The sequence below is a fragment of the Panthera uncia genome (genome assembly GCF_023721935.1).
Source record: "Panthera uncia isolate 11264 chromosome C1 unlocalized genomic scaffold, Puncia_PCG_1.0 HiC_scaffold_3, whole genome shotgun sequence".
NCBI lineage: Eukaryota > Metazoa > Chordata > Mammalia > Carnivora > Felidae > Panthera > Panthera uncia.
The window spans coordinates 94382491-94392252 of record NW_026057584.1 but is presented as its reverse complement, the minus strand read 5'-3'; the positions used below and the strand labels follow the sequence as shown (position 1 = coordinate 94392252).

At 50.0% G+C, this 9762-nt stretch overlaps 1 protein-coding gene across 2 annotated transcripts in view; it reads left to right on the top strand.

The window, feature by feature from the left end:
* Window positions 1-1505: 1505 nt before the first annotated feature.
* Window positions 1506-9762, top strand: part of MGAT5 (alpha-1,6-mannosylglycoprotein 6-beta-N-acetylglucosaminyltransferase) — a 340181-nt gene continuing 331924 nt past the window's right edge. For both annotated transcript variants that reach the window (XM_049616196.1, XM_049616194.1), the window contains exon 1: window positions 1506-1914. The gene's annotated coding sequence lies outside the window, so the exon portion shown is untranslated. The remainder of the gene's footprint in view (window positions 1915-9762) is intronic.

Here is a 9762-nt window from a genome sequence, read left to right as displayed (position 1 = left end):
TAGAATTTGTACCATCCATATTCAAAGCCCAGAAAGTCCTGGCCACCAGATGTCACTCTTCTTCTATTTCGCTTCTAGTGCCCTAAGCACTGTGAGACCTTATTTTCTAACAAGGGACTGAGAAAAATACGTGCCTCGCAACGTTCCTGGGATTTCACCAAAAGGTCTTATTAAGAGGAATAGTCCTGCCCTTACAGATTTCCTTGTGGCTCTTGAGTATCACCTGGACAGTTTCAGACAGCTGAGAATTGTGGGCTCATCCGTTCAAAAAATGTGAGAGCTGTTTACTTGAGCTTGAAGTAAAAGGTAGGACTGACCTAATGTGCCTTGAGAGGAGAGCTAGCTAAATGTAAGAGAGGCCATGAGGTGTGTTCTACTAAGATCCTGGGGTCAGAAGATTTCCCTAACCACTTGGGTGGCCCTGAGAGCTCACTTACAAAATGAGAAAGTGGGGCTAAGTCATTTCTAGGGTCTAAAAATTCCATGATCAGTTTTTAAATGCCTCTGTTGAGGATTGTGGACAGTAGAGTGGGGTGATCTAAATTCAGGACAGAAGACCCTAAGGAGGACAGTGAAGTAGAGATGGAGAAATCCCACAGGGAAGGTAAAGGGAAGTTGAACCTGATGTAGTGACTAGTTACAGGGCCTGAAACTTGCTGCGGTTATGAATCCTGTCATTTTGACCCCTAGGTGATCCACCAGGCCACTCTTCTTCCATTCTAGATCCTACTTAACAATGATCTATAATGCTCAGCGATGCAACTGTACAACATTGTCTCTCCCAGGGTTTGGTTGGATTTAATATGTCTTCTCAGTCAATGTCTGTGGTACCTTCAGGGCATGGGATGTGTTTTATTTCGTTTTGAATTTACAATAGTACAATGTTCAGCTAGCTCATCCGGAGTGTTTGTAGAATCCAGGGAGGGAAGGAAGAAAAAGAAAGAGAGATGGGATTCATTTATTGAGCGCCTACTATATGCCAAGTATACCTAAATACTTTTCGCATATTTTATTTCATCTCCAAAATAGACTCCTGAGGCAGCATCATGCTCATAGATAAAGAGGCTGAATTCAAATGGCTAAGTGACTTGTCCAAGGTCAAAAAAACCCAAGTGGTAGACTCAGAAGGCTACCTATAACCCATTCTGCAAAGGACACTGAGACTGAGGACATTTATTAAAGTTGCATGCACCTGTAAATGGGTGAGCCCCAGTCTTCCCTCACTGGGCTTCACTGCTGGAATGCCCCTAGTGTTTAAAAGCCCCTGGACTGCACCACTCGGGAGGATGCTTCATCATATGAACATTTGCACACTAACCCCGACCTTGCTAGAATATTATTTATGGCCACGATTAACCTGTCTCCCTCGCTCCTTTCTCCCTTTGGGCTGCGGAATTGAAAGGTTGCTAGAAGTCCTCTCCCACAGAGTTGAGAGTTTGCAGACGGCCCCTGAAAAGCTGGGGCGTTCCGAATTGGCTGAGCGCTCTGCCTGGGAGGGCGGGGAGTTTGCCCAACGTCTCTGACCAGAATCCTTGCCTTTAGGAGCCGAGAGCCCAGAAGCGGGGAGAAGTTGGAGAGGTTAGGCAGGGGGGTGTTGGAAGAAACTGCGGACAGACCCTCGCCCTGGTAGGCTAAGCCCCCGAGGAGTGTTTCTGCCGCGTCCGAGCCGTGTGTGGACGCGCCGCGCGCGGCCCCGCCAGGGCTGGGAGTTTGTAGACCGTCCCTGCCGCGGCCCGCTCGGCGGCGGCCCTGCGGCTCCGGCGGCAGCCGCGGCGGCCCCGGGCGCGATCCAACCCAGGTAGCCGCGCCGCAGGCTCGGGGCGCCGCGACCCCGTGCCCCGCCGTGTCGTGGGCCCCGCGGGGACAGCGGCTGGCGGGCGCTCCCTGCTGCTACTGCTGCTGCTCAACAAGGAGGTGAGAGCTACTGGGTCGGGGAGATCGCGTCGGGCTTGCCATCCCCGCGGGGAGATGCACGCAGACGGGACCACGGAGGGCGCGGGGAGCTGAGCGCGGGCGGCGAGAGCCTGCACCGAGGGCGGCGCGGCCAGGGGCTTCCGCCCGCCGCCTGCGTGGGTGCCCTGGCTGCAGCCGCTCTGCGGGACCCGGGAGTGCAGCGGGGGACGCGCCTTGAGGCGCCCACCTGCCCGGGGCAGCCCTCCCCAGGGGAGGCAGGAGGCCCCCCAGGGCCCTTTAGGAAAAGGAGTGACCAGAGGAGGCTTTGGTGGCGCGGACCGGAGGCGAGCTGCCGGGGATGGCAGATGGGCGCTCGGACCTCGGAGGAGGCTGGTGGGGTCGCGCTGCGGGTGTGGGCCGAGCTGGGGTCCCCGGGACCCGGGCGCGCAGGGCGGGCTCCGCCACCGGCCAGGGGAGAGGAAGAAGGGAGGTTGGCCCCAGGCCCAGAAGAGAAGGGATGCGGCGGCCGGAGCCGCCGGGCTGGGGGACCAAGGAAGCCCGAGGAAACCCCCACCCCTAGGGGCCAGCCTCCGGCCCCGCGATCCCACCCGCGCGCTCCGCCAGGCTGCCTGGCCGAAGAGGCTGCGGGGAGCGCAGAGCCCACACCCGCGCACACACTCCCCGAGAGCATGCTCAGTGCGGCCCTGGGAACTTCCTGCCGAGTCGCGAGCCGCCCCGGCCCCCTCCGGGTCGGCTGCGAGCTAAGTTGGGGGAGACCGAGCGCGTGGGTGGGGGGCGCGGCGCCCGCCTGTAGCCCTTTGGTGCCCCTGGCCCCTGCCTAGCCTTTGCTCAGCTCCCGACGCTACTCGCGCCGACCGCCCCCGCGGCTGGGAACGGGGGTGTGGATGTCATCCCTCGCTCCCCGAGGCCAGGTCCGAGGCTGGGAGGCCAGAGGCCTGGCGGTGCGGTCGGACCCGCTCTCTATGCACTCGCTGAGCGCGCGGACCTCGCGCAGGGAGCAGACTGGGTGGAAGGGGGTGTGTGAGCCGGGGACGTTCGCGCACACACTTGCTGTCACACACAAAGCCGTGGTTTCGTAGCTACCGCGCGCAAGAGGGAAGAGGTGGCGCTTGCATTGTCCAGCCGCGTTGCGAGCGCCAGCGGGGTGCTCTGCGGGAACCAGGCGATGCTTGAGGTTCTCAGATGCCGGGGTCGGGGTCTAGAGCCCGGTGCTCCTGGTTCTGACTGCCAAGCCCCGCGCAGGGGAGGGCACAGTTTGTTTGCACCTGGCTGTGGCCGCCCGTTTAGGGAAGGTTGGGCATTTATGGAGCTGTGAAGTTGGGGAGGGGAAGGCTAAGGTTTGTACCGGGCTCGGTGGGATGGCCCGGTGCACCTGGAAACACAATTCAGATTCGAGCATGAGCAGCAGGATCTCATTCTAAAGAGAGGCAAGTGGGGGGCTGGTGCCCCTGCCTGTGTTCATTATCAGGACCTGAGCAACTTGGCTGGGTTTTACTCCTCGAGCACCCCCTCCCCACCCACCACCGTGTTAGCTACTGCATCACCCTTATCCTGATCCTTGACGCAGGATCAGACCTGCCTTGTTTTGATTCAATAAAACAAAAAACAGTTTTTCGCGATGGGCAAGCCCATCACAGATCTGACTTAATAAATGAGTTTTCACCACCACCCCCACTTTCTGCTTTCCTACAAATTCTTCTTGTTCTTGTTCTTGTTCAGGGCTGAGGTAAGCAACCTTAACTTTGTCAGGATTAGAGTGACACTCCATTTTCTAGAGGCCTTTTTAGTTTTCTCCCAGTTACCAACTCAATATAGTCGGAGTGAAGTGGAGAGGTTCTGAAAAAGGCCATGATAGAGGAGGGTGAAGAGGGTGACCCTTCTGCCCCTTCTAGGTGCTGCGACAAGAGGAGAAGCGAGTGCCTCTGCCTGACACCCACACTCTGGCAGAGCTGGGTGCTGGCTTTTCCTTTGGTCTCCACCTTTGTTCCAGCTTGCCTGGGTTTGGGACACTTGTGACCAGAATCACTAGGAGAAAGGAGTCTGCAGGCCTGGGTTGGGGTTTTGGGGGTTTGCACCTACAGGAGCAGTTGCCGGCTGGTGTTAAGGCGGACTGCGATGGCGGGAGACTGGGGGCTCAGACTCTGCCCGTATCTGTCAGTGGCATCTGGGTGCTCCAGCCGTGCTGCAAAGCAGCTCAGGGGCTTTGTGATCCCAGCAGTGCACATTTCAAGCGCTTTGTGTTCCAAGTGTGAATAGAGCAGACATATACACTCACACGTATGTATGTATATGTACATTCTCATAAAGAAGTATGTGCCTATGCAATGTTCTTCAGTAGCATCTTGGAGCTGGAAGGGACCTCATTTCAGGAGAGCACAGGAATTCAAATTTTCTCCCTTCCCATTCAGTTTCTCAGTTTAAAAATAACTAAGCCAGCCTTCTGCCCAGCTGGCCTCCAAAAGCATTGAAATGCTAGTCCCCCTGTGATTCTAGCCCAAGGGGAGGCCTTTGGTTCCTCCCTTAGAAGTGTGGCTCCTCAGGGTCCATTGTAGATGTCCCTCACTTAACATCACCTTTCCAAATGCTCCATGTGGCTTGGGATCTAAGTCATTGCAGAGTCACCCTCAGATTGATTTTGGCAGGGGACAGACAGTGACCCGTATGTGCAGCAGAGATGTCCAGAAAACTGCATAGAGCGGTCATCATAAGACTTGGGTTGGGAGGTTCATGTTCTCTCTCACACTTGTGATCATCCAGGTGGGTAGTTGCCCTGCTCCTTGCCAAGAGATGTAAAAAGTAGTGGGTACTCATTTTATTCCCTCCTCCTTGTGTCTTTCGGCCTTCTGGGTCCAGAAAGGAGGGGTGGTGGTGGGGGGTGGCTTTCTTTGTTGATATTATTGTAGTAAATATCAGGAAAGCATATACTGCCAGGAGCTTTGTCTCAGAGGGTTTATTGTGATGAGTGTCAAAGTTTGAGAAAGGGTCCTTGTGTCAGGTGATCAGTTAGTTGATAGTTTTGGCTGAAGGAAGATGTATGTGTTCCAGAATCCAGGTACTTTTTAAAAAAGAAAGGGAATAATTTTATATTGGGGGAGGATGCCATTGTGGGTGACAGTTGAGAGGTTTGGGTCACAAATAAATCTGGTACTTGTCAATGCAAGTTTTACTAGGCTGCCTTTAAAGTTCTCAAGTGCTTTGAAGTATAGAGTCACTCCTAATAATCAGAAGATAATTGTACTTTCTAATTTGTTTGAAATTGAGTAAAGATCTCCCGACCCTTGTTAAAGTTTCTTTCTTTAAAGATTTTTTTAAATGTCTTTGTTTTCTTTTTTTTTTTTTTTTGAGAGAGAAAGAGAGAGAGGGAGAGAACTAGTGGGGGTAGGGCAGAAAGAGAGGGAGACACAGAATCCAAAGCAGACTCCAGGCTCTGAACAGTCAGCACAGAGCCCAACATGGGGCTTGAACTCACAAGCCGTGAGATCATGACCTGAGCCAAAGTTGGACACTTAACTGACTGAGCCCCCCGGTGCCCCTTAGAGTTTCTAATCTAAGTCTTGTCTCTGTGGTATCTTGCATCTTGTGTCAACATCAAAAATCTGAGCATGGTGTGACCTCTGCCAGCTGCAGGTGTGTTCATTGAGTGTTTATATGGCAGCTGCCATGAGCCATGCCCTGTGCCGGTGCTGAGTATAAAGACGTCCTTCTTCAAAATTACCTTCTCACTTTTAATTTATCTGACCTTCTCTTTCAGTGTGTTAATGCAAACTAATAGCTCTTGGAAGGTCGCCAAGTTGGGTCCCAGGAGCCTTAGTGCTTTTAACCATGTTCTCTGTCGGCTGGAAGCATGGGGACTTGAGCTGTGTTTGCCCACTTGGGCTGTGTTATTTATTTTTTCTTTCATTGCTTAAATTCATGTTTCCCCGACTTTGTCGCATCTGGAAAGCTGTATGTGTGCAGGAGAGGGGTTGGAAGAATCACTTTATTTCTTCAAAATCCCGGAGCTGTCTTGTCTGAACACATAACTTTCTGCAAAGAGAACAGGAGCCTTTCTGTCGAGGCCGTTTGTCAGGTCTGAAAAATCTGGACAGGCCATGGGGATCAGCTTTCATGGCTGGGTTTGGTGGGGTTTTCCCTGTAAACCGCCCCAACCCTGCGATGCTTGTGTTAAGGCCTGCTGGACCTTGGCCCCAGCTGGGGAGGTTATATATGATGGCTAAGGAGTATTTCTCAACCCTGTTGGCCATGCATGAATTTAGGAGTGAGGTGTATCTAAGTAATTTATTACTTGCAAGAGTTAAATACTGGTGTTTGCATTTGATTCACTTTTTACCCCTAGAATAGAATAACAGCGTCACTTTTGCATCCCTCTGTGATTTTTGTGGCTGGCCCTGGAGGGAACGTGTGCCACCCACCCACTCCTGTCTAAGCTGCAGTCCTTAGTGTTGTAGTTCTGAGCACAGACGGCTTCTAAGTCCTGTCATGCTGGTGAGATGCTTTTCATAAGTATCCTACACAGAACAGTCTTCCACTATAATAGTTTTGGAAGTATAATAGTCTTTCATGTCTCAGTCCACCCATGGAAGTGTGTTGTGTTGGTGATCATCACAGATATTATGTGTCTTAGTGGAGAAGTGTCAAGAAGAGGTGAGCAAGAAAACAGAGATGGGATGAAAAAAAATTACCTTCTGTAATTGACATGGTTGCAAATGTTTCTTTTGTATTTCCTTTCCTCTTTGCTATGACAGTAAGGTGGATACTATTGTTATCCCCATTATATATATTGGGAGACTGAGACCTTTGCAAGGTCGTGAAACCTGGCCCAGGTCACAGCTGGCAAGTGGCTGGGCCAGGATTCGAACCCAGGTGGTCTAGGTCCGGAGTCCATACTAGCTGTGCTATGCTTAGTTAAGGCTAGCAAGCTCACCCTGTTCCAGCCAGCCCTTCCTTTCCAACCAAAGCCAAGAGGAAGCTTAGACACTCAGGGGTTGAAAAGCAGCTCAGGGAGATTCCTCCTGATTCCTTCTCTTTCTAGCTGAGGGCATAGAGGTGCAGAGGGAGAAGGGCTTATCAGCCAGTGGGCAGTAGTGACAAAGCTGGGTTTCACTTCTGACCCTTGGTCTGTAGGAGCAATTGATAACAACTGATAACATGTGTACCTGCTTTGTCTTCAGAAATGATTCAGGAAGCAAATGTGATAGTTTGTCATTTGACATCTGTCTCTCCCATCCTAGAACCCCCTGTAGGCACACATCCGACTTCACCTTGGAATCTGGTGGGGAGCAGGTGGTATGTCCACATCTTTTTACCATCCCCGTGTGGGAGAATCTGAGCAACTTATATTATACCTTTAAGTGAGGTATTCCCTTCTGAATGTTAAGTTTGACATTTTAAGAATACAGTCTGGAATCGATTTTACATTTCACTCTTAAATTCTCTCTCTCTCCTTTTCTGTGTGTGTGTGTGTGTGTGTGTGTGTGTGTGTGTGTGTGTCTGTCTGTTTCTGTCTGTCTATGTGTGTCTCAGGGCTTCTGGCCCCACTCAGCATTGATTTCCATTCTATAGGAGCATGGGGTAGGCAAGGGGTGACCTGGCAGAGGCCTCAGGGCTTCTAATAAAGGGTCCATGAGGACAATCCCACAGTGTCTGTGGATTCCTGGAAGGATTGCTGAGGCCCTGAAAAATATTTCTCTGACCACTGGAATTACCGTACTTGGTGGAATCTTGCAGTTGGATGCAACAGCAAGCACCATTTCCTTTCATTTTATTCCTTGCGTATGACCAGCATTGCATTGGGCATCCCGGGGCTCCTGCCTGTTCCAGATTCTGAGTGTTTCTGGTTAATAAGTAGTCCCTAGGTGCTCAAGGAGTTTAAAGTCTAGGCCTGGTCAGGGCCACACAGAAGAGTTAAGTTCAGTTAGGAGGCAGTATGCAAATGAAGAACACATTAAGTCAGCCCTTGTGACCACTTTGGGCCTCAGTTCTTCTGTGGAAAAGTAAGAGGGGATTGAATGAGCTCCAAAGTTCTGTTCAGTCCTAACGTTGTATAATCCCATACATATGGCAAAGGAGGTGTGGCATGAAGAAAGAAAATTCCCTTACTGAATAAAAAAAGATTGAGGAAAACTCAAGTTGTTTTTGCTTTTGCTGGTAGACTCCCTGTAGTAGACAGTTGAAATGCTTACCTAAGAGGAACCAACCCTCTATTATCACTATTCTTCTGGGATGTTTATTTTTGTATATTTAGAAATAAAAAGCCTTGGTCCTTACTACTACGCCTAGAAATAACCTGTTTCCCCTAGTGAAGCTGTTTTTTCCTTTGGGAACTTGAGATTCAAAGAGCAGAAGATGACCAGGCTCGCGGAGTTCTGTGGTTATGTGGCACTGTGCCCTGGGGAACGAGGCTAAGGATTTACCCTGCCGCAAGCTGGGCCAAATTCTGTGTACATACGTTCATTACAGCTTCCCCGCCAAACAACTACATTAAAAGAACAGGCAGTTTGATATCAATCTCCTTGTAGGTCCTTTTTTTTTTTTTTTTTTAACCATCTGTTGTTTTCACTTCCGATTTTTTTAATTTACTAGTGCTCCTGCCAGTGAGTTTTCTACATGACCGACTCTTTCTCTTACGCATGTTTTTTTTTAGGAGAGCTCCACCTCTGCCTCATGCTAAGTAGGATCTTTCTGTGTTCCTTCGGTGTGTTTCTTGATATTTCTTTCCTATTTCTGTGGGATTTCCCTCACCCCCTCTCCTGTAATTTTTCAGAGCCACCGGGGTTAGAGGCAGAACTAAGTGGGGATTTGGAGGGGAAGGGCCTCCCAAGGGGACATTTTGTGGGTGATCTTTCACTAGCCATCATTTAGGACATACAGATGTAATTCTCTTAGGTGAATGTTACCATTTTTCTTCTATAGTTTCACCATTCCTTTTTTGTTTCTTATTTAATTTTCTGAGGTCCAATAAGCTTCAGAAAGGGAAAGTTGTTTCCTAGGTTGGCTAAAAAAAACAATGCATCTAGCCCCAAGGACTTCTCAGAAAGGAGTATAGAGCTCTAGAAGGCACCCTCCCACAGGACCTGTGCCCCTGGCCGCTCACATAATCAGCTGGGCATCCTGGCATCCTGGGTAAACTTCCACCGTGACAGGCGGGCCTGTCTGCAGTTAGCCGGCTGTCTACGTGCAGGTCAATTCAACGTTCTGTGATTCTGGTTCTTCATGTGTCATACGAGGCATCTCTTAGCTTCTCCTACATACGTGGGATTCTTCTAGTCTGCCTTCTTGGCTGGGTTCAGCATGCTTATCTAACTCTTCTTTCCTTTACTGTCCTTAATATTCTAGGTGTTTTCCTAGTTTTGAGGGCCTCTTTGGTTGTGCTTGTTTACAGTTCTGTTGTTTAAATCAATCAGAGGACTTTTTGTGGACATTTTTTCCATAGTGAGAGCACAATTCTTGGGCTCATGAAACCCAACAAACTGGTACTACTGTGTGAAATTGTGTGTGTATTCATGTCTACGCTGTTAGCACTCTTTGCCTCATTGTTCTGTTATCTACAACAAGAAGTAGGAGTGGTCAGATTGGAGCTGCAGATCTGGAGTAGCCCTCAGTTAAAAGAAGTCTCCAGAAAGTTGGTGTGGAAGGATTTTGTTAATACTGTTTTTCTCCTAGCACAGGCTTATCAGCTGTAGCTAGGATGTCTTTGGAGATTGTATGGCTAATGATTTTATTACACTCTCCTATAGACTGCAGTAAAGTGTTTTCCATGATAATGAGTTGCTTATTCTATCATAGTGCCTTTTCTCTAATTGCCCCTAAAACAGAATCAGATACAGCTTTCCATTTTTGGTGCCGTGC